At 36.9% G+C, this 23,194-nt stretch overlaps 1 protein-coding gene across 3 annotated transcripts in view; it reads right to left on the reverse strand.

Moving 5' to 3' along the window:
- The window catches only part of LOC127626074 (sodium-coupled neutral amino acid transporter 3-like), a 67,242-nt gene extending 52,514 nt beyond the window's left edge, over window positions 1-14,728 (reverse strand). For all 3 annotated transcript variants that reach the window (XM_052101624.1, XM_052101625.1, XM_052101623.1), the window contains exon 1: window positions 14,568-14,728. The gene's annotated coding sequence lies outside the window, so the exon portion shown is untranslated. The remainder of the gene's footprint in view (window positions 1-14,567) is intronic.
- Between the last annotated feature and the right edge of the window lie 8,466 nt (window positions 14,729-23,194).

Raw genomic sequence — 23,194 nt, forward strand, 5'->3', positions numbered from 1 at the left:
ATGTGTGACGTATTGGGCACCGGTTAGGGGCTCCCTATATCTTTAATGACGATTTCTAGCTCACGCCCCTTTTTGGAGCTATGCCTGCAGCTATTACCTTCTCCATTTTCCCTCCATCTGGAGAGGATTTAAGGACTCTGGAATGCTCAGTGATTAATGAGATTTGTGTGGTGAAGATTCATTACAGGTCAACCTCTTCATCTCTCTCTTGCATGTGTTAAATAAACAATACGGGCAACACCATTGGAAACGGGTGTATGTGATGAAGTGAGATGTGAGGTCACAGTCTCTGCTCTTGTAGTGAGGGGCATTCATCACATGGATGTACGTCACATGATTCCTGTGAAATCAAAGCCTCACTGCCGGGAGATTGGACAGATCTCATTCATTCCAGTCGAGTACTCTCTCATTCATCTCAAAAAGAAGCTTCAGGCTCAGTATAAATCAGAGAAGAGGGTTTTTATTCATCAGCCACAGAAGAGTTGTGGCAACACCACAGTCATTAGATAGACAAGAATGTTTGTTTAATGATCATATATGATGAGCTCGAGCGTGACCTTCTTTTCTCTTTTTTTCCTCCTCTTTCCTCCTTCACTCCCCTTTTCCACTCCCAACATTTTCTGTGTCTTTCCCAGGAGGCAGCGTGGAGAGTGACTCATTGAAAATGTGATTTATTTATAGTCCTGTGCTTCACATCCTGTCAGGTCTGCTCAGGTTCCCACACTGAGATCACTACAGGTATTGGAGTTAATATATCACACTCACCTTACACAAGTAAACACACACACTTACAAACACATAAGGGTTAGCTCACACATGCATATTCAAACATGTAAAAAAGGTACACAGAGGAAACATGAACTCATGGGGATGGTCAGTAAACTAGAGCTTCTGCATCAGTGATGTCATATATGTGTCATGACATTATTTTCTCAATATCACAACACCAAAGCACATCTGTCAGTGAAAAGCCATGAAACTGAGGGAACATTTCCACAGAACCCTGGACTAAAAACAGATAAAACCAATCAAACTAGACTTTGGACTGGAGTTTGCCCATGCAAAACTTGCTGCCATGATGCTTCAGTGTTTTGAGGGGCTGCCATGGCATCGTGGATAAGTAGATCTGAGTGGGGTTTTTTGAAGGTTGCTATGTAGTTGATGTGTTCTGAATGGTTGCTAGGTGGATATGTTCTGGCCCAAGTCAAAATAGCCCACCCTTGAGCCTCTAGGCTGCTTTTACACTGCAGGGCTTAATGCAGAGATCCCATCTTTTGACTTAATTACATTCACTGAAGACATGACTCGTATCTGATATCTGTGTTTACATTAAACTCCCACCCAAACACGGAAGATTCCATTGCTGACTGCTTTCATTTATGAGCGCCACGGTTCACCCTCAAAATATCTCCGCCAACCGAACCCAATCTCCGACTTCACATAGACAACGAGTGCCCATAACCAAGACAAGATGACAACACCAATGCTGCACCAGTACCATCTATTCTTCCAGCTATAAAGTAAAACCACACAATGACACATCAAAGATTATATGTACATTCAATGACGCTGAAAGATTATAAGCAGCTATCACATGACAACCGCTTTAGTCCCCTGGCTGGTAACTGCAGCATGAATATTAGATTGCACCAGGTTGATCGTATGCCTGAGCCCAGTTAGTGTAATCTCACCAGGTTACATATTACAGAGTGGTATGGATTATAGACCGGCTCATAATGGATTGTTTGAGTCTGTCTTTTAAGGTGTGTGACACTATGCTCTAAAGTCTCACCTAGCTTTGGAGTGCACAGGGATACATTGTTTTATACCATCTTTACACCAGGTGATGGACTACAGAGGATGAACTGATACTTCATATGCCATTGTCTGAACCTTGGATTTATGATGGACCTCACCGAACCTCACCGAAATATTCGGCCAGGTTGAACTGCGTTTCACATCCCTGATCTCTGCCTGCATCACCTCGGTCTATTGATGAACTACACTCTTATAATGGAATATATAGACTAATAATTGCCTCAAAATAGCCCACCCTTGAGCCTCTAGGCTAGGTTTAGGGTTAGGGTGGGGTTAGTCAGAGGGGAACTGGCCCCCACAGTGAGTCTGGTTTAGGGTTAGGGTGGGGTTGGTCAGAGGGGAACTGGCCCCCACAGTGAGTCTGGTTTAGGGTTAGGGTGGGGTTGGTCAGAGGGGAACTGGCCCCCACAGCAAGTCTGGTTTAGGGTTAGGGTGGGGTTAGTCAGAGGGGAACTGGCCCCCACAGTGAGTATGGTTTAGGGTTAGGGTGGGGTTAGGACCCAAAGTGAGTCTGGTTTAGGGTTAGGGTGGGGTTAGTCAGAGGGGAACTGGCCCCCACAGAAAGTCTGGTTTAGGGTTAGGGTGGGGTTAGTCAGAGGGGAACTGGCCCCCACAGTGAGTCTGGTTTAGGGTTAGGGTGGGGTTAGTCAGAGGTGAACTGGCCCCCACAGTGAGTCTGGTTTAGGGTTAGGGTGGGGTTAGTCAGAGGGGAACTGGCCCCCACAGTGAGTCTGGTTTAGGGTTAGGGTGGGGTTGGTCAGAGGGGAACTGGCCCCCACAGTGAGTCTGGTTTAGGGTTAGGGTGGGGTTAGTCAGAGGGGAACTGACCTCCACAGTGAGTCTGGTTTAGGGTTAGGGTGGGGTGAGTCAGAGGGAACTGGCCCCCACAGTGAGTCTGGTTTAGGGTTAGGGTGGGGTTGGTCAGAGGGAACTGGCCCCCACAGTGAGTCTGGTTTAGGGTTAGGGTGGGGTTAGTCAGAGGGGAACTGGCCCCCACAGTGAGTCTGGTTTAGGGTTAGGGTGGGGTTAGTCAGAGGGGAACTGGCCCCCACAGTGAGTCTGGTTTAGGGTTAGGGTGGGGTTGGTCAGAGGGGAACTGGCCCCCACAGTGAGTCTGGTTTAGGGTTAGGGTGGGGTTAGTCAGAGGGGAACTGGCCCCCACAGTGAGTCTGGTTTAGGGTTAGGGTGGGGTTAGTCAGAGGGGAACTGGACCCCACAGCAAGTCTGGTTACTCCCAAGATTATTTTTCTCCATTAATCATCATCTTATGGAGTTTTGTTTTCTTTGCCACAGTCGCCTTGAGCTGCTCACTGAGGTTATTAATACAATTATTATTTAATTACTTATTTTTAAACACAATTCACAATCATACTTAATCAAACTACACAATGATGACTCTAAGACTTTATAGATATTACAGTTTTATGTTCTGTTAATGCTGATCTTCTGTAAAGCTGCTTTGAAATGATGTGTGTTGTGAAAGGCACTATACAAATAAAAATGACTTGATTTGACTTGTCCAGGTGGCATAGAATTTGCATCTGAAGTGGCATTTGGTTATTGACTTTAAATCTAATCAGAGCAGGCATGAATGCATTTACACAGCAGTACAATGCAACTGAGATCATATTTAAATGATGAATATAGAATGTGAATTTTGAAGTTAACCTTGAAATATGATAATAACTCATGAATTGGGTAAACAACTGTTTAAGCTGCCAGATGCTGCATTTAATTTAAAAGAACCAAAACTTTTCATCTTGACGCTGCATTTTACACAGATCTGATGAAGCACAGAGCAGTTGTGTAAAGCTGTCGGCTGTGTAAAGGCACTTTATAAAATTTTCAGTGATAATTTCCTAATTCACTGTATCATGCTATTCATGCATATCTGGGCTCACTTAAATATTTGAGCAGTTTAATATAATATGACTAATTTTATCAGCCTACTACTTCCCCCAATTAAAGATGCAGCTCTTTTAGCAGGTTGGACATTCAGACTTAAGCGGTCTACAGACTGGCCGCCGAATCCTTCTCTTGCCCTGGGTATAATAACCGTGTGTGTTATGGGTATGTCTAAGGCAAACTAATCATCTTCTATGTGACGTTTAAGCATTAGTCAATATTATTTTAAAGGTCATTATTTGATCCCTATATATATAATAGCTCGACTCAGCTGGTCTGCATATTTAACATTTTATCTACGAAATCAGATTAATAATATTAGATCACTGGCACCTCCTAAATCTTCTATTCATGAATACTTCTGATAAAATATGAGGCCAGCTCTTAAAACTTGCTTGAATTATTCCAAACCTCTGTGTTGGTTTTGTCTCTTCCCACCTTTCCAACAATTGTCATTATATTTGCATGTAGTCATTTGTTTAAACTTGTAATTTGCAACCAAATCTGCAGCCACCCTAGCAGGCACTCATTTCCATCTACGACTGCAGAATCCTAACATCAATAGTTTCACCCATCCATCATCCAGCATTACTGAATGGGCTAAAGGAATTCCCCAAAGGCAAAGCTAAACATGTAGCTCTCTCACTACTGTAACATAAGATAAGAAGGTCCAGTGTTCCCTATGATCACACAACAGCCCTAGGTTTCATTTTCCTCATAGCTTTATGGGTTTTAAGGTCTGGAGAGTCCACATGTAAACCTCATACTAATATTCCTGACTATTATTAATGTGCTGTCTTCCTTTTAGTATTCACAAACAGACATGGCATGGTTATCAATTTTTATAGCATGATTTTGTCCTCTCTCACATGTCCCAATACCTGCAATCCTGTATTCCACCTTGCCTTGCATCCTCTCTTCCTTCCGGTGATGGGAACCTATGACATCCTCCAGCTAAACAACCATATTTAACCAAATAGAAGACAGAGAAGACAGTACTGTTTGCTTGTATTATCTATCTTTAAATATAGCTGGTTGGGGGCTTTATCTTGATGTTGGTACAGCAGCAGCAGCTTGTCTCTACTGTGTCAGCAGCATCATGTTTTCGTGCCAACAGCAGCAGCATATTGACTCGTGTTTTTTGTTGTTGTTGTAAATGCATGATTTTCTTTAACGCTGCTTTAAAATGATGTGTGTTGTGAAAGGCGCTATACAAATAAAAATGACTAGACTTGACATGTCAAGCAGCAGCAGCAGCAGCAGCATGCGTAAAGCAGATCTAGTCCGCAAAGACTAAATTTACTTCACTGTCATTATAATCCATAAAAATCTTTAATCTATCTCCGAGAGTTGTCCAATCTGAAATGACAGTAAGTTCAGTTAGGAAACTCTTCATGGCGCGGCTGACAGGTCGAACAGGTGTACCTCATCCTACCTCATCCTCCACCCAATTGGAAGCTTTTCACTTGTGTCAAAATATATAAAGCTGCAACTTACCTCACGTAATGCACCGAAAAATGGCTACCACATCGCAGTATGTGTAGCATTATCCCTCAACTTCCCCAGCAACACCTGTCTATATCTACTTTATGGGGAGCTTTTTCTTGATGTTGGTACAGCAGCAGCATGTCTCTTCTGCCTCAGAGTCCGCCAAGACTAAGCTTACTTCACTGTCATTATAATCAATACAAATGTTTTGAAATCTATCTCCAAGAGTTGTCCTAACTAAACAACACTATATTAAACAACATTATATTAAAGTGATAAAATAATAATATATATGTATAAGTAACCATCTTTCCATTTACCGTCAGGCAAGAATCCGTCTAAACATGCAGGCAGAAAATTACTTACGCAAATGAAGACATGAAAACAATTATAAATGTAAAATAATAATTATAATGATGATACTAATCACTGAAATATAAATAATGGTTCGAGGTGTTTTTGTATTATTTTATGTTTAATCTCAGATGTAGAGGCTGCAGAGTTGCGTTCACAATGTGTTGTGGAAATAAAGTGAACTGAACTAAAAACACCTCCTGAGATGAGATATCTGAGGTCATTTACAGCATATAAATGAAGATATATTCATAGAAGATATTGTTTTTGCAAAAAATGATTCAGAAGACTTAAAGAAAGAGTGAGAACCTTACATACATGTGTTCCACGAGACTGCACGTACAAACAGTGTGTCATACATGCGCATAGACGCTTTTCTGTCAACCGTTCTTAATAATATAATAAAGTGATTTGCACTGAAATTCTGCTGGAGCTTTTCTCAGAACTTTATTTGAATAAACTGGAGTTCTTGTGATTTGAAGTAGATACATGAAGTCAGTTCCCCTCAAGTTCACACTGGTGTGCCAGGTGAAGTTTCTACCATTATTAAACTCTAAAGTAATTCTATTCATCTCACAAAAAATTATTTATTTTCATATAAGAATGGATCCCATTTTTCAGAGGTTGTCACCGTATTTGTTGCATTTAGCAAACACTCTCTCCACAGCTGCCACTTCTGGTATCTCTGTGAGGAAGTTATTGTGGAGGAACATCTCGAGCGTAGAGGAGAACACTGAGGCAGTGTTGGGTCGGTCAGGTGCTAGGCAGATGAGGGAATCCTCCATATATTGGCATGTCAGCTGCAACAATAGAAGAGCACAGCAGCGGCTCAGTTCAGGTCGGTCCCTCAAACGCCAATCTGTGCCAGTGTCTTGTGTGCCCCAAACAAAGGGTCTTCCACTCCTGTCCTCCCTGGTGGTAACTATGACCACATGACAAATCGATATCCTGCCACAGCTCTAATGGACTCAAGTGACCAATCGGAAGTCAAAGCTTGACCAATGACATCAGCAGACACCAATGAAAGTCAAGGTCTGGAGACAAAAGACACTATAGACATTCATTTCCTCTTAAACAATAACACCATTGGTCGAGTAGAAAGAGACAATGTTTCATTAGCAAGAATTAACAGTGATATAATTGCAGTCACATTCAGTTCAATTATTTATCAAACTGAATTAAAACAAAAGAAGAGAGAAATGACCTGCTTCCAAACTGAATTCTGATGTGGGATCACAACGCTGCTCTATTGACACCTTATGAAGAGGATTTTATCTTGTACAAAATTACATTTGAAAATTTGACTCAACATTTGACTCAGACATACACTTCATATCTGTCATGAGACCATATTAACCCTCTGGGGTAGACGGATGGGCCGGCACGTCCTGCTGGATATTTTCGTAATTACAGCAGAAACAACTTAAAATACTCCATCATTTTGGGTATACAGATAAGTGTAAGACATCATTAGAGACTATAAAGGGTCTACTTTTATTTGTGTACACTCACAATAACAACAAAACCTTGTGCTTTTGTAAAATAAAGAAAATAAAACTCAACTAATTATTTTCACACAAACATGAAATATATGTCTAAAGAAAGCTTAAGATTTCTACTTTTAATAAAACTATTCCAATTTAAAACAAATATTCTCCTGCAACGTAATTTGTATGAAACAAAGCGATGTACAGTTTTTACCGGTTCATCTAATTATAGATAATGTGATCCCACCCACCAGCAGAGCGCGCCATTCCTACGCTGATGTGCTGAGACGATCAAGGGAAATTGACTGTGTCTTAAAAACAACAAGTTCGTTCATTTATCTGCACATTTGAAAGATTGCAAGATACACAGTTGAGGAAACTCCTGGATAGTAAGGAAGATTTAACATTTTCCTCAGAAGAGCGGGACTCCGATGAACGTTTGTATTTTGAAGAGAGACTTGATACAGCCGATGATACAATTTCGGACGAGTAAGTCCTTTAGTTTTCATTAGTTGTCATGCTATTTTATATAAACATGTACATATTTTACTAGTGGGACTGTTTCCAGCCAGGATTCAGAGTATTGACATTTGAAATATGACTCATAATAAGCAAGTTTTAGTTACATTTAAATGCAGTTTTGGCTAAAGCAGGTATTTCAATTGTATGCTGTATAATATAAATATGATATAAAAATAATATGAATGTTTAGATTATATTTTAACTAGTGTTTATGCTGCCTCATTATCATCAACAAATATGTGTTCAGGTTAAATGAGTAAAATGCACTTTAAATATGCCCATATTAGAAAATCAGCATCTTATAATGATTTCTGAAGGATCATGTGACACTGAAGACTGCAGTAATGATGCTGAAAATTCAGCTTTGATCACAAATTGCCTTTTACAATATATTCAAATAGAAAACAGTTCTTTTAAATTGTAAAAAGAGTTCAAAATATCAATGTTTTTACTGTATTTTTGATCAAATAAATGCAGTCTTGGTGAGCAGAAGAGACTTCTTTTAACGGTAGTGTAGGTCTGAAATTAAGTCTTTATTTAAAGAAAATTTACAGTCAGATTACTTCTTTTAACTTAAAACTTGGCTTGTCAAAACTTTTCCAGGGCCCAAAACACCCTCAGACCCCAGAGGGGTAAAGAAACACAAAGTGAAATCAGCGGCTGCAGGGAAATCAATCAGGACATCTTAAAATACTTAATAATTAACAGTCATTACTTTATAACTTCAGTGATGTACAATCAGTGTTTATTTAACCTCAGTGTGACACAAAAGTGTGACTTCACATGGAGGATGTGTTGATTAAATGGAGGTTATGTGTATGTTTTCAGCTCAATCGACTGCACTGAGATCTGTCACATCAACACTTAAAATCTGTTTGAGATGTGATTCAGTGAGAACAGACCAGCTGTGATTAATATCTTCCTCGTTCTCTTTAACTCTATTGTTCTATTCTATCCTGTAGCATTACAGGAGCAGCACACATTAATTAATTTGAACTGTCATCCAGAGTATTAATCATAGTATTTATGTAACTGAATCTAGAGCTCTGTGTGTTTGTGTGTGTGCGTGCATGTGTGTGTGTCTGTGCGTGCATGTATGTGTTTGTGTGTGTCTGTGTGTGTGTGTGCGTGCATGTGTGTGTGTGCGTGTATGTGTGTGTGTGTGTGTGTGTGTGCGTGCATGTATGTGTTTGTGTGTGTGTGCGCGTGCATGTGTGTGTTTGTGTGTGTGTGTGTGTGTGTGTGTGTGCGCGTGCATGTTTGTGTTTATGTATGTGTGTTTGTGAGCGTGAATTTATGTGTTTGTGTGTGTATGTGCACGCATGCATGTGTGTTTGTGTGTGTCTGGTGCAAATAACTGATGTACGTTCGGTACAATAGAGACTGCATGCAGCATGTACACAGATATCACAAACATCCCACAAAAGAAAACATGGTTCGAATCTGACTAGCAGTCCCAGTACATCACTGTCTAATATACACAAATCAATGTGTGACTCCAGGTCAATCAAAATAAAATTCTGCATCACAGCTATCATACAGTGCCTCAGGATAACAAAAAACAACCTGTTATCGTGACCTGTGAAATATGTCTCTTGACAGCTCCGACAGAAAAGTCTTCAAAAGAGCAAGTCTGAGACTTCTAAGAAGAGGAGGATTCGAATCAACAGAATTAGAAGGAAATCAATTCTTTTGAAGTCGAGATGTGATTATAATGCTCTCTGTCTACCACCCGTGTGACTGGATTAAACAACACATAAATGAAGAGAGAGAGCTCGTGCTTCCACTCTTCATCCTCTAATCACTGGTTTCAGCACATCACCCTCTGTGTCTTCATCAAACCTCTCAAACCACCAGACGTGTCCTTTACACTGACCACATGAAACTCTTCTGATGCATCTGTGCTTCACCTGGAGACTTCAGACGGGTCTCATCGGCTACACAGACACTCCAGACTGATGCTAAAGGAAAACAAAGGTGCACGAGTATCCTCTCCTGTCAGTCATCCTGCTACTAAACCCTCAGTTCACCATAACCTTAATACTGTTCAGTTCCGCCCTCAGCAAGATGCCACCCCGGGTGGCTGCCCATGTCGCCAATGCCTAAATCCGTCAATGATTTGTCAGAATACAGATTAAATGTAGCAGCTGATTCACAGTTCTGTTCATGAATATCTTGGCTGTCTCTAGCGAAATACAAATTATATTTGAGGATCACAGTGGGCACATGCATCATTTGGGGCATCAAAGGTGCATTGTAAACACACACACACACACATACACTCTCACACACACACACACACACACTCACACACACATACACTCACACACACACACACACACACACTCACAGACACACACACGTATACTCTCACACACACACACACACACACACATACACACTCTCTCACACACACACACACACTCACACACATGTTGGTGCAGCTATCCTAATGAGGACTCTTCATAAACATAATGACTTTTATAAACTATACAAACTATTGATTCTATCCCCTAACCCGAACCCTACCCCTAAACCTAACCCTCACAAAAAACCTTGTTAATTGGCTGATGAAGGATTTTGTTTGGTAATTAATTGATAGTCTATGTATTCCATTATAAGAGTGTAGTCCATCATTAGACAAAGTGTGTCAGAAATGTGTCAGCGCTCAATTCATAACCCAAAGCAAGTATGTGCTGCAGATTTGAAATCGGTCTATAATTAGCCAGTTCTCCAGGATCAAGTTGTGGCTTCTTAATAAGCAATTTGATAATTGCCATTTTAAAGTTTCTTGGGACATGTCCTAAGCATAGCGAGGAGTTAATGATATTAAGAAGAGGTTCTGAGATTACAGGGGATACCTCTTTTAAGAGCTTAGTTGGTATTGGATCTAACAAACATGTTGTTGCTTTTTATGTTTTGCTAAGTTTTGTTCTTCATGGCCGATGACAGAGAAGGATTGAAGTTGCATGTGAGGAAAATTATGAGACACTGTTTTCTGAGTTACTGTGACAGATGATTGCATAATTCCAATTTTATATTGTTTTAATTTTATCAGTAAAGAAATTCATTAAGTCATTACTCTTGTGCTGCGACAGAATATCTGGTTCTGTTGAAGCTTTATTCCTAACCAATTTATCCACAGTACTGAATAAACATCTAGGATTGTTGTGGTTATTTTCTATGAGTTTGCTAAAATATGCTGATCTGGCAGCTTTTAGTGCCTGTCTGTAGCTACAGACACTATCCTTCCATGCACCACGAAATACTTCTAATTTTGTATTTTTCCACATGCGCTCCATTTTCCGAGCTGCTCTCTTGAGAGCATGAGTGTGATCAGTGTACCATGGTGCAGGGCTTATTTCTTTAATTTTCTTTAATCGAAGGGTTGGTGACACTATCAAGAGTGCTAGAGAAGACTGCATTTATATTTTCTGTTATTTCATCAAGTTCTTCTGGGCTTTGGGGTTTATTGAGTATATGAGATAGATCTGGAAGAGTATTATTGAAGCTATCTTTAGTGGTCGAAAGAATAGTTCTACCTGAACGATAGCGTGGTGTAGATTGAGTAACATTAGCTGATCGCAGCATACAAGAGACGAGGTAATGATCCGAGATGTCGTCGCTCGGCTGCAGAATTTCTACTTTATCAACATCAACTCCATATGACAGAATAAAATCTAGCGTATGATTATGGCGATGAGTTGGTCCTGTTACATTTTGTCTGACTACAAGAGAGTTGAGAATATCGATAAATGCTAATCCCAATGTGTCATTTTCATTATCTATGTGAATGTTGAAGTCACCAACAATTAATGATCTATCTACAGTAACTACAAGATCTGATAAATGAGCAAATTCACTAAGGAAATCAGAATAAGGCCCGGGTGATCTATATACTGTAGCGAGGACAAAAGATGACAGATATTTTTTATTTATACCTGACGGTGTCACCTTAAGCATTATTAGTTCAAAAGACTTACATTTATATCCTGTCCTCTGAGTAACACCAAAAACTTCACTATAAATTGTAGCAACACCTCCTCCTCGACCCTTCAGACGAGGCTCATGTTTATAACAATAACCTGGGGGAGTAGATTCATTTAAACTAATATATTCATCCGGTTTAAGCCAGGTTTCAGTCAAACTGAGCGCATCAATCTATGATCTGTAATCATTTAATTGACAATTAGTGCTTTGGTAGAAAGAGATCTAATGTTTAGTAGCCCTATTTTTATATGATGTTTATCTTAAAAAAATATATTTTTCAAGTTTGACCATAATAAAAAAAAATCTAAATTATTTGGTGAGGGATTTGTGTTTGGTAGTTCACAGACACAGTCTCTATATGATATCTAGGTGATACAGTCTCTATGTGTTGTAGTTTATGTGACCTGTGTGACATCTCAAGGCAGCTAGCAGATGTTTGGATTAACCAGTTTGTCTGCATCCTTACCTGGGCTTAAAAATACTATCATTATTAAGACTATGAGCCAAATTACTAGAGAGGAGAGCGGCACCTTCCCTGGAGGGATGGAGTCCGTCTCTCTTTAGCAGGTCAGGTCTACCCCAAAAACTCTTCCAATTGTCTATAAATCCTATTTTATTCTGCAGACACCACTCAGACATCCAGCCATTCAGTGACACTAATCTACTATAAACCTCGTCACCACAACGAGCAGGGAGGGGACCAGAACAAATTACAGTGTCTGACATCATTTTTGCAAATCCACACAGCTCTTTAAAATTATCTTTAGTGATTTCCGACTAGCGAAGCCGGACGTCATTAGTGCCGACATGGATAACAATTTTAGAAAATTTACATTTAGCATTAGCCAGCACTTGTAAATTTGATCTGATGTCAGATGCTAAGGCACCCAAAATGCATTTAACAATAGTGGCTGGAGTCTCTATTTCCACGTTCCTTACAATAGAATCACCAATTATTAGGGCCCTTTCAACATGATTCTCAATGGAAGCATCACTGAGTGGAGAGAATCAATTGGAAACCCTAACAGGAATGGGAGAGTGGTGTCACTTTGCTGAGCGAGTATGCCACCGAGACGTCACCCAAACACCCTGTTGTGGTTCCAGCTCTACAGCTGGAACCAAAGTGTGTGTGTGTTGCTCGCTGTTCTACCTGGATGGCTCACTGGTGTAGTCAAAACAACCTGGAGCTGAACACGCTCAAAACAGTGGAGATGATTGTGGACTTTAGGAGGACACCACAACACTGACCCCCCTCACCATTCTGAACAGCACTGTGCCAACAGTGTAGTCATTCAGGTTCCTGGGCACTACCACCTCACAGCACCTGAAGTGGGAGACCCACATTGACTCTAGGGATGTCGCAATTACCCGATTTCACAATTAACCATGATTAAAATAGTTACGGTTATTAAACCGTACAAATTTGGAAGCTACAACTAAAAACCGGAAAAAAACAACCATTTTGTCTATTTAAAAATAATTGACAATAATTTTCGGTGTGGGTCTAACGACTTGTGCTGCGCGTGCGCCCTGCCCTCTGCCTGGCTGGTCTGTGAGGCTGTTACTATGGCAGAGTGTGAACTTTCAGCACACGTGAAACTCGCAAAATGAAAACATGGTGGAACAACGTGATCTCACAGACTTGTATCCGCAGAAGAAGTGAATTAAATTAAATTAAATCTGTTTGGGAGCATTTTGTCTAAAAGTAACATAGGAGTTGTTGAAGAGGGGTATCCAGTATACAAAACGTGCAGACGAAGTGTCAGCAAAAGCGGCGAACACATCAATTTTTTTTTTTTTTTTTTCATTTATATATATTATTATTATTTTTTTATTTAATTATATAGAATATTTATATACATACATTTGTTGAAAAGGTACAGTTCATTTTGGTGTCAGAGGGCAGATAAAGAAAATTGCACCTACTTAAATGTTTTCAACTTATTTTCAGTTAGAAGTAGGAATATTAACTGCATGTCCTAATGAATGCTGCACTAAAACTTAAGTTGTGATATGTTTGTGGAGGTTTTTATTGTTGCATAATAGGAACATTTGCAGATAATCGTTGAAATCGTGATTTTTTTAATCAGACAATAATAGTACCATCAGAAATTCACATCGTGAAATCCCACAAAGACTCCATTATAAAGAAGGCTCAGTAGAGGTTGTACTTCATTCGCCAGATGAGGAAGTTCAACCTGCCACAGGAGCTGCTGACACAGCTCTACTCGTCCGTCATTGAGTTTGTCCTGTACTCTTCTATAACTGTCCGGTTTGGTTCAGCCACCAAATCAGACAGAAGGAAACTACAACAGAGAGTCAGGATTACTGAGAGGATTATTGGTGCCCCATGCCCACCTCCAACACCTGTACGTCTCCAGAGTGAGGAAATGTGCAGGTAGAATCACTCTGGACCACTACAGAGCACCAAGCGCCGGGACATCCAGGCACAAGAACAGATTTTAAAACTGCCCCATTGAGCAATAATTATGTGCAATACACAGTTTAGTCTATTTATATTTATCCAACATATCCTACCTCTTCTGCATTACATTCCCTTACACTATATATAACTATTTGTATATATATATATATATATATATATATATATATATATATATATATATATATATATATATATATATATATTATATACTTTATTTTCTATCCACTTTATACATTATTTTTATTCTATTTTATTATTATTCTTATCATCTCTGTTTGTTGTTGTTTTGTTTGTGCACTAGATAGATTCTGTCACTAAGACAAATTCCTTGTATGTGTAAGAATACTTGTCAATAAAACTAATTCTGATTCTGATTAAACAAATTGTCTTCAATAGTTTACAGCTGTTCTTTGAGGAATAAGTGTTAAAATATCATGACAATAATGTCTGAAAAAAATCTGACAAATGATAATAATTATAATAATAATAAAAATATACGTCGTTTCTAATAGACATGACATGGGCATTCTCACGGTATTAAAAGCGTTCGGACTTACCGCTCAGATTTTCGGTGTAACGATGAATTATGGAAAAATGTCCTTCAAATGATAATCTTCTCGTATTTCTTGAAGCTTACGTCAAATAGAAACGCGGATAACAGCACACAACTTGAAGATGGGGGTGTGTGGACTGTCCTCTATGAATTATTCTCATTGACTCGGAGCGCGTGAGTCGGTTCTGTCGGTTCTGACGGTTTTAAAGAGGGCTGTAACGACTCTTCAGTTTCCCCGCCTCCAATTGTCTAGACCGACCAGCGACCAATTAAATTATTTCATGTAACAACGTCACACACAGGACGCGACGCGCCCATCACAGTTGCGTCGCGTCGCGCCGCTCGCATTTCATTGGTCGACTAGAGCACCAGTGACGTCAGCATTGATGAAAAAAGAAAAACGTGTTTATCAATGTTTCAGTCCCGATATCATATATTCATATTTTAATCACATGACATGATTTGAATGTCCAGTGTAAATAGGCTGTAAAATGTGTGCATTGATGGATAGTGGAATGTCAATGTAAAAGCAACAATAAACAGGTGCCAGATTACAAACAATGCAAGTAAAATATAAAGAGGAAAAGGGTGCCACTTACGAAATACTTTCATGCTTACAATTTTTCATGCTCTAATGTCCTTTTTACCTTTATATATGTTCAAAACAAAACTACAATATTGTTTGAAATTATTTATGAAGTGAAAAAATGTCATACGTGCAGCTGGAACTAATGTACATACATCAACATGCAATTGTTTGTGCCATTTAAATTCAACAATCTTTCTGTTTGTCTGTCTTTAATTCTATATCTAATCTATATTAAATTCTATAATTATGTAATACCTAATAGTTATTGTGTTCCTCAAAACAACTTGAATGCACATATTATCTTGATATTTTAATATCGTAAGAATATGATTGTGTATGTGGGTGACACTATATTGCCCTTATTTGATCTTAGGCTGATTTATAGATAACAAAAAAGAAAAACAAATGATTACTTTGAATTCAAATACAGGTCATTATGTATTCATGAAGAACATGTGTGACAGTGCATCATAACTCCATATATAACAGATACTATAGACACCAGTCCTAACAGATACTATAGACACCAGTCCTATATAACAGATAGTATAGACACCAGTCCTATATAACAGATACTACAGACACCAGTCCTATATAACAGATAGTATAGACACCAGTCATATATAACAGATAATGTAGACACCAGTCATATATAACAGATACTATAGACATCAGTCATATATAACAGATACTATAGACACCAGTCATATATAACAGATACTATAAACACCAGTCATACATAACAGATACTATAGACACCAGTCATATATAACAGATACTATAGACACCAGTCATATATAACAGATACTATAGACACCAGTCCTATATTACAGATACTATAGACACCAGTCATATATAACAGATACTATAAACACCAGTCCTGTATAACAGATACTATAGACACCAGTCCTATATTACAGATACTATAGACACCAGTCATATATAACAGATACTATAGACACCAGTCATATATAACAGATACTATAGACACCAGTCCTATATAACAGATACTATAAACACCAGACCTGTATAACAGATACTATAGACACCAGTCCTATATTACAGATACGATAGACACCAGTCATATATAACAGATACTATAGACACCAGTCCTATATTACAGATACTATAGACACCAGTCATATATAACAGATACTATAGACACCAGTCATATATAACAGATACTATAAACACCAGTCATATATAACAGATACTATAGACACCAGTCATATATAACAGATACTATAAACACCAGTCCTGTATAACAGATACTATAGACACCAGTCCTTTATAACAGAAACTATAAACACCAGTCCTAACAGATACTATAGACACCAGTCATATATAACAGATACTATAAACACCAGTCATATATAACAGATACTATAGACACCAGTCATATATAACAGATACTATAAACACCAGTCCTGTATAACAGATACTATAGACACCAGTCCTTTATAACAGAAACTATAAACACCAGTCCTAACAGATACTATAGACACCAGTCATATATAACATATACTATAAACACCAGTCCTAACAGATACTATAGACACCAGTCATATATAACAGATACTATAGACACCAGTCATATATAACAGATACTATAGACACCAGTCCTATATAACAGATACTATAAACACCAGTCCTATATTACAGATACTATAGACACCAGTCCTATATAACAGATAGTATAGGCACTAGTCCTATATAACAGATACTATAGACACCAGTCATATATAACAGATACTATAAACACCAGTCCTGTATAACACATACTACAGACACCAGTCCTATATTACAGATACTATAAACACCAGTCCTAACAGATACTATAGACACCAGTCATATATAACAGATACTATAAACACCAGTCATATATAACAGATACTATAGACACCAGTCATATATAACAGATACTACAGACACCAGTCCTATTTTACAGATACTATAGACACCAGTCATATATAACAGATACTATAGACACCAGTCCTATATAACAGATACTATAGACACCAGTCCTATATAACAGATACTATAAACACCAGTCCTAACAGATACTATAGACACCAGTCATATATAACAGATACTATAGACATCAGTCATATATAACAGATACTATAAACACCAGTCCTATATTACAGATACTATAGACACCAGTCCTATATAACAGATACTATAGACACCAGTCCTATATTACAGATACTATAGACACCAGTCATATATAACAGATACTATAAACACTGGCCCTATATTACAGATACTATAGACACCAGTCCTATATAACAGATACTATAGACACCAGTCATATATAACAGATACTATAGACACCAGTCCTATATAACAGATACTATAAACACCAGTCCTATATAACAGATACTATAAACACCAGTCCTAACAGATACTATAGACACCAGTCCTATATAACAGATACTATAGACACCAGTCCTATATAACAGATACTATAGACACCAGTCCTATATAACAGATACTATAGACACTAGTCCTATATAACAGATACTATAGACACCCGTCATATATAACAGATACTATAGACACCAGTCCTATATAACAGATACTATAGACACCAGTCCTACATAACAGATATTATAAACACCAGTCCTAACAGATACTATAAACACCAGTCCTATATAACAGATACTATAGACACTAGTCCTATAGAACAGATATTCTAGACACCAGTCATATATAACAGATACTATAGACACCAGTCCTATATAACAGATACTATAGACACCAGTCATATATAACAGATACTATAGACACCAGTCATATATAACAGATACTATAGACACCAGTCCTATATAACAGATACTATAGACACCAGTCATATATAACAGATACTATAGACACCAGTCATATATAACAGATACTATAGACACCAGTCCTATATAACAGATACTATAGACACCAGTCCTACATAACAGATATTATAAACACCAGTCCTAACAGATAATATAAACACCAGTCCTATATAACAGATACTATAGACACTAGTCCTATAGAACAGATATTCTAGACACCCCTCATATATAACAGATACTATAGACACCAGTCCTATATAACAGATACTATAGACACCAGTCATATATAACAGATACTATAGACACCAGTCCTATATAACAAATACTATAAACACCAGTCCTATATAACAGATACTATAGACACTAGTCCTATATAACAGATACTATAGACACCGTCATATATAACAGATACTATAGACACCAGTCCTATATAACAAACACTATCAACACCAGTCCTATATAACAGATACTATAAACACCAGTCCTATATAACAGATAGTATAGACACCAGTCCTATATAACTGATACTATAGACACCCGTCATATATAACAGATACTATAAACACCAGTCCTATATAACAGATACTATAGACACCAGTCCTATATAACAGATACTATAGACACTAGTCCTATATAACAGATACTATAGACACCAGTCATATATAACAGATACTATAGACACCAGTCCTATATAACAGATACTATAGACACCAGTCCTATATAACTGATACTATAGACACCTATCATATATAACAGATACTATAGACACCAGTCCTATATAATAGATACTATAGACACCAGTCCTATATAACAGATACTATAAACACCAGTCATATATAACAGATACTATAGACACCAGTCATATATAACAGATACTATAGCACACCAGTCCTATATAACATATACTATAGACACCCATCATATATAACAGATACTATAGACACCAGTCCTATATAATAGATACTATAGACACCAGTCCTATATAACAGATACTATAAACACCAGTCATATATAACAGATACTATAGACACCAGTCATATATAACAGATACTATAGACACCAGTCATATATAACAGATAATGTAGACACCAGTCATATATAATATACACTATAGACACCCATCATATATAACAGATACTATAGACACCAGTCATATATAACAGATAATGTAGACACCAGTCATTTATAACAGATACTATAGACACCAGTCATATATAACAGATAATGTAGACACCAGTCATATATAACAGATACTATAGACACCAGTCATATATAACAGATAATGTAGACACCAGTCATATATAACAGATACTATAGACACCAGTCATATATAACAGATAATGTAGACACCAGTCAAATATAACAGATAATGTAGACACCAGTCATTTATAACAGATACTATAGACACCCATCATATATAACAGATAATGTAGACACCAGTCATATATAACAGATACTATAGACACCAGTCATATATAACAGATAATGTAGACACCAGTCATATATAACAGATAATGTAGACACCAGTCATATATAACAGATACTATAGACACCAGTCCTATATAACAGATACTATAGACACCAGTCATATATAACAGATACTATAGACACCAGTCCTATATAACAGATACTATAGACACCAGTCCTATATAACAGATACTATAGACACCAGTCCTATATAACAGATACTATAGACACCAGTCATATATAACAGATACTATAGACACCAGTCATATATAACAGATACTATAAACACCAGTCCTATATAACAGATACTATAGACACCAGTCATATATAACAGATACTATAGACACCAGTCATATATAACAGATACTATAGACACCAGTCCTATATAACAGATACTATAGACACCAGTCCTATATAACAGATACTATAGACACCAGTCCTATATTACAGATACTATAGACACCAGTCATATATAACAGTTACTATAGACACCAGTCATATATAACTGTTACTTTAGACACCAGTCATATATAACAGTTACTATAGACACCAGTCCTATATTACAGATACTATAGACACCCATCATATATAACAGATACTATAGACACCAGTCATATATAATAGATACTATAGACACCAGTCCTATATAACAGATACTATAAACACCAGTCATATATAACAGATACTATAGACACCAGTCATATATAACAGATACTATAGACACCAGTCCTATATAACATATACTATAGACACCCATCATATATAACAGATACTATAGACACCAGTCCTATATAATAGATACTATAGACACCAGTCCTATATAACAGATACTATAAACACCAGTCATATATAACAGATACTATAGACACCAGTCATATATAACAGATACTATAGACACCAGTCATATATAACAGATAATGTAGACACCAGTCATATATAATATACACTATAGACACCCATCATATATAACAGATACTATAGACACCAGTCATATATAACAGATAATGTAGACACCAGTCATATATAACAGATACTATAGACACCAGTCATATATAACAGATAATGTAGACACCAGTCATATATAACAGATACTATAGACACCAGTCATATATAACAGATAATGTAGACACCAGTCATATATAACAGATACTATAGAAACCAGTCATATATAACAGATAATGTAGACACCAGTCAAATATAACAGATAATGTAGACACCAGTCATTTATAACAGATACTATAGACACCAGTCATATATAACAGATAATGTAGACACCAGTCATATATAACAGATACTATAGACACCAGTCATATATAACAGATAATGTAGACACCAGTCATATATAACAGATAATGTAGACACCAGTCATATATAACAGATACTATAGACACCCATCATATATAACAGATAATGTAGACACCAGTCATATATAACAGATACTATAGACACCAGTCATATATAACAGATAATGTAGACACCAGTCATATATAACAGATAATGTAGACACCAGTCATATATAACAGATACTATAGACACCCGTCATATATAACAGATACTATAGACACCAGTCATATATAACAGATAATGTAGACACCAGTCATATATAACAGATACTATAGACACCAGTCATATATAACAGATAATGTAGACACCAGTCATATATAACAGATACTATAGACACCAGTCCTATATAACAGATACTATAGACACCAGTCATATATAACAGATACTATAGACACCAGTCATATATAACAGATAATGTAGACACCAGTCATATATAACAGATAATGTAGACACCAGTCATATATAACAGATACTATAGACACCAGTCATATATAACAGATAATATAGACACCAGTCATATATAACAGATAATGTAGACACCAGTCATATATAACATATACTATAGACACCAGTCATATATAACAGATACTATAGACACCAGTCATATATAACAGATACTATAGACACCAGTCATATATAACAGATACTATAGACACCAGTCATATATAACAGATACTATAGACACCAGTCCTATATAACAGATACTATAGACACCAGTCATATATAACAGATACTATAGACACCAGTCATATATAACAGATACTATAGACACCAGTCATATATAACAGATACTATAGACACCAGTCATATATAACAGATACTATAGACACCAGTCATATAACAGATACTATAGACACCAGTCATATATAACAGATACTATAGACACCAGTCATATATAACAGATACTATAGACACCAGTCATATATAACAGATACTATAGACACCAGTCATATATAACAGATACTATAGACACCAGTCATATATAACAGATACTATAGACACCAGTCATATATAACAGATACTATAGACACCAGTCATATATAACAGATACTATAGACACCAGTCATATATAACAGATACTATAGACACCAGTCATATATAACAGATACTATAGACACCAGTCATATATAACAGATACTATAGACACCAGTCATATATAACAGATACTATAGACACCAGTCATATATAACAGATACTATAGACACCAGTCATATATAACAGATACTATAGACACCAGTCATATATAACAGATACTATAGACACCAGTCATATATAACAGATACTATAGACACCAGTCATATATAACAGATACTATAGACACCAGTCATATATAACAGATACTATAGACACCAGTCATATATAACAGATACTATAGACACCAGTCATATATAACAGATACTATAGACACCAGTCATATATAACAGATACTATAGACACCAGTCATATATAACAGATACTATAGACACCAGTCATATATAACAGATACTATAGACACCAGTCATATATAACAGATAATGTAGACACCAGTCATATATAACAGATACTATAGACACCAGTCATATATAACAGATAATGTAGACACCAGTCATATATAACAGATACTATAGACACCAGTCATATATAACAGATACTATAGACACCAGTCATATATAACAGATAATGTAGACACCAGTCATATATAACAGATAATGTAGACACCAGTCATATATAACAGATACTATAGACACCAGTCATATATAACAGATAATGTAGACACCAGTCATATATAACAGATACTATAGACACCAGTCATATATAACAGATAATGTAGACACCAGTCATATATAACAGATAATGTAGACACCAGTCATATATAACAGATACTATAGACACCAGTCATATATAACAGATAATGTAGACACCAGTCATATATAACAGATACTATAGACACCAGTCATATATAACAGATAATGTAGACACCAGTCATATATAACAGATACTATAGACACCAGTCATATATAACAGATAATGTAGACACCAGTCATATATAACAGATAATGTAGACACCAGTCATATATAACAGATACTATAGACACCAGTCATATATAACAGATAATGTAGACACCAGTCATATATAACAGATAATGTAGACACCAGTCATATATAACAGATACTATAGACACCAGTCATATATAACAGATAATGTAGACACCAGTCATATATAACAGATAATGTAGACACCAGTCATATATAACAGATACTATAGACACCAGTCATATATAACAGATAATGTAGACACCAGTCATATATAACAGATACTATAGACACCAGTCATATATAACAGATAATGTAGACACCAGTCATATATAACAGATACTATAGACACCAGTCATATATAACAGATAATGTAGACACCAGTCATAT

This window comes from Xyrauchen texanus, chromosome 32, assembly GCF_025860055.1.
Source record: "Xyrauchen texanus isolate HMW12.3.18 chromosome 32, RBS_HiC_50CHRs, whole genome shotgun sequence".
In the NCBI taxonomy this organism is placed as follows: Eukaryota; Metazoa; Chordata; class Actinopteri; order Cypriniformes; family Catostomidae; genus Xyrauchen; species Xyrauchen texanus.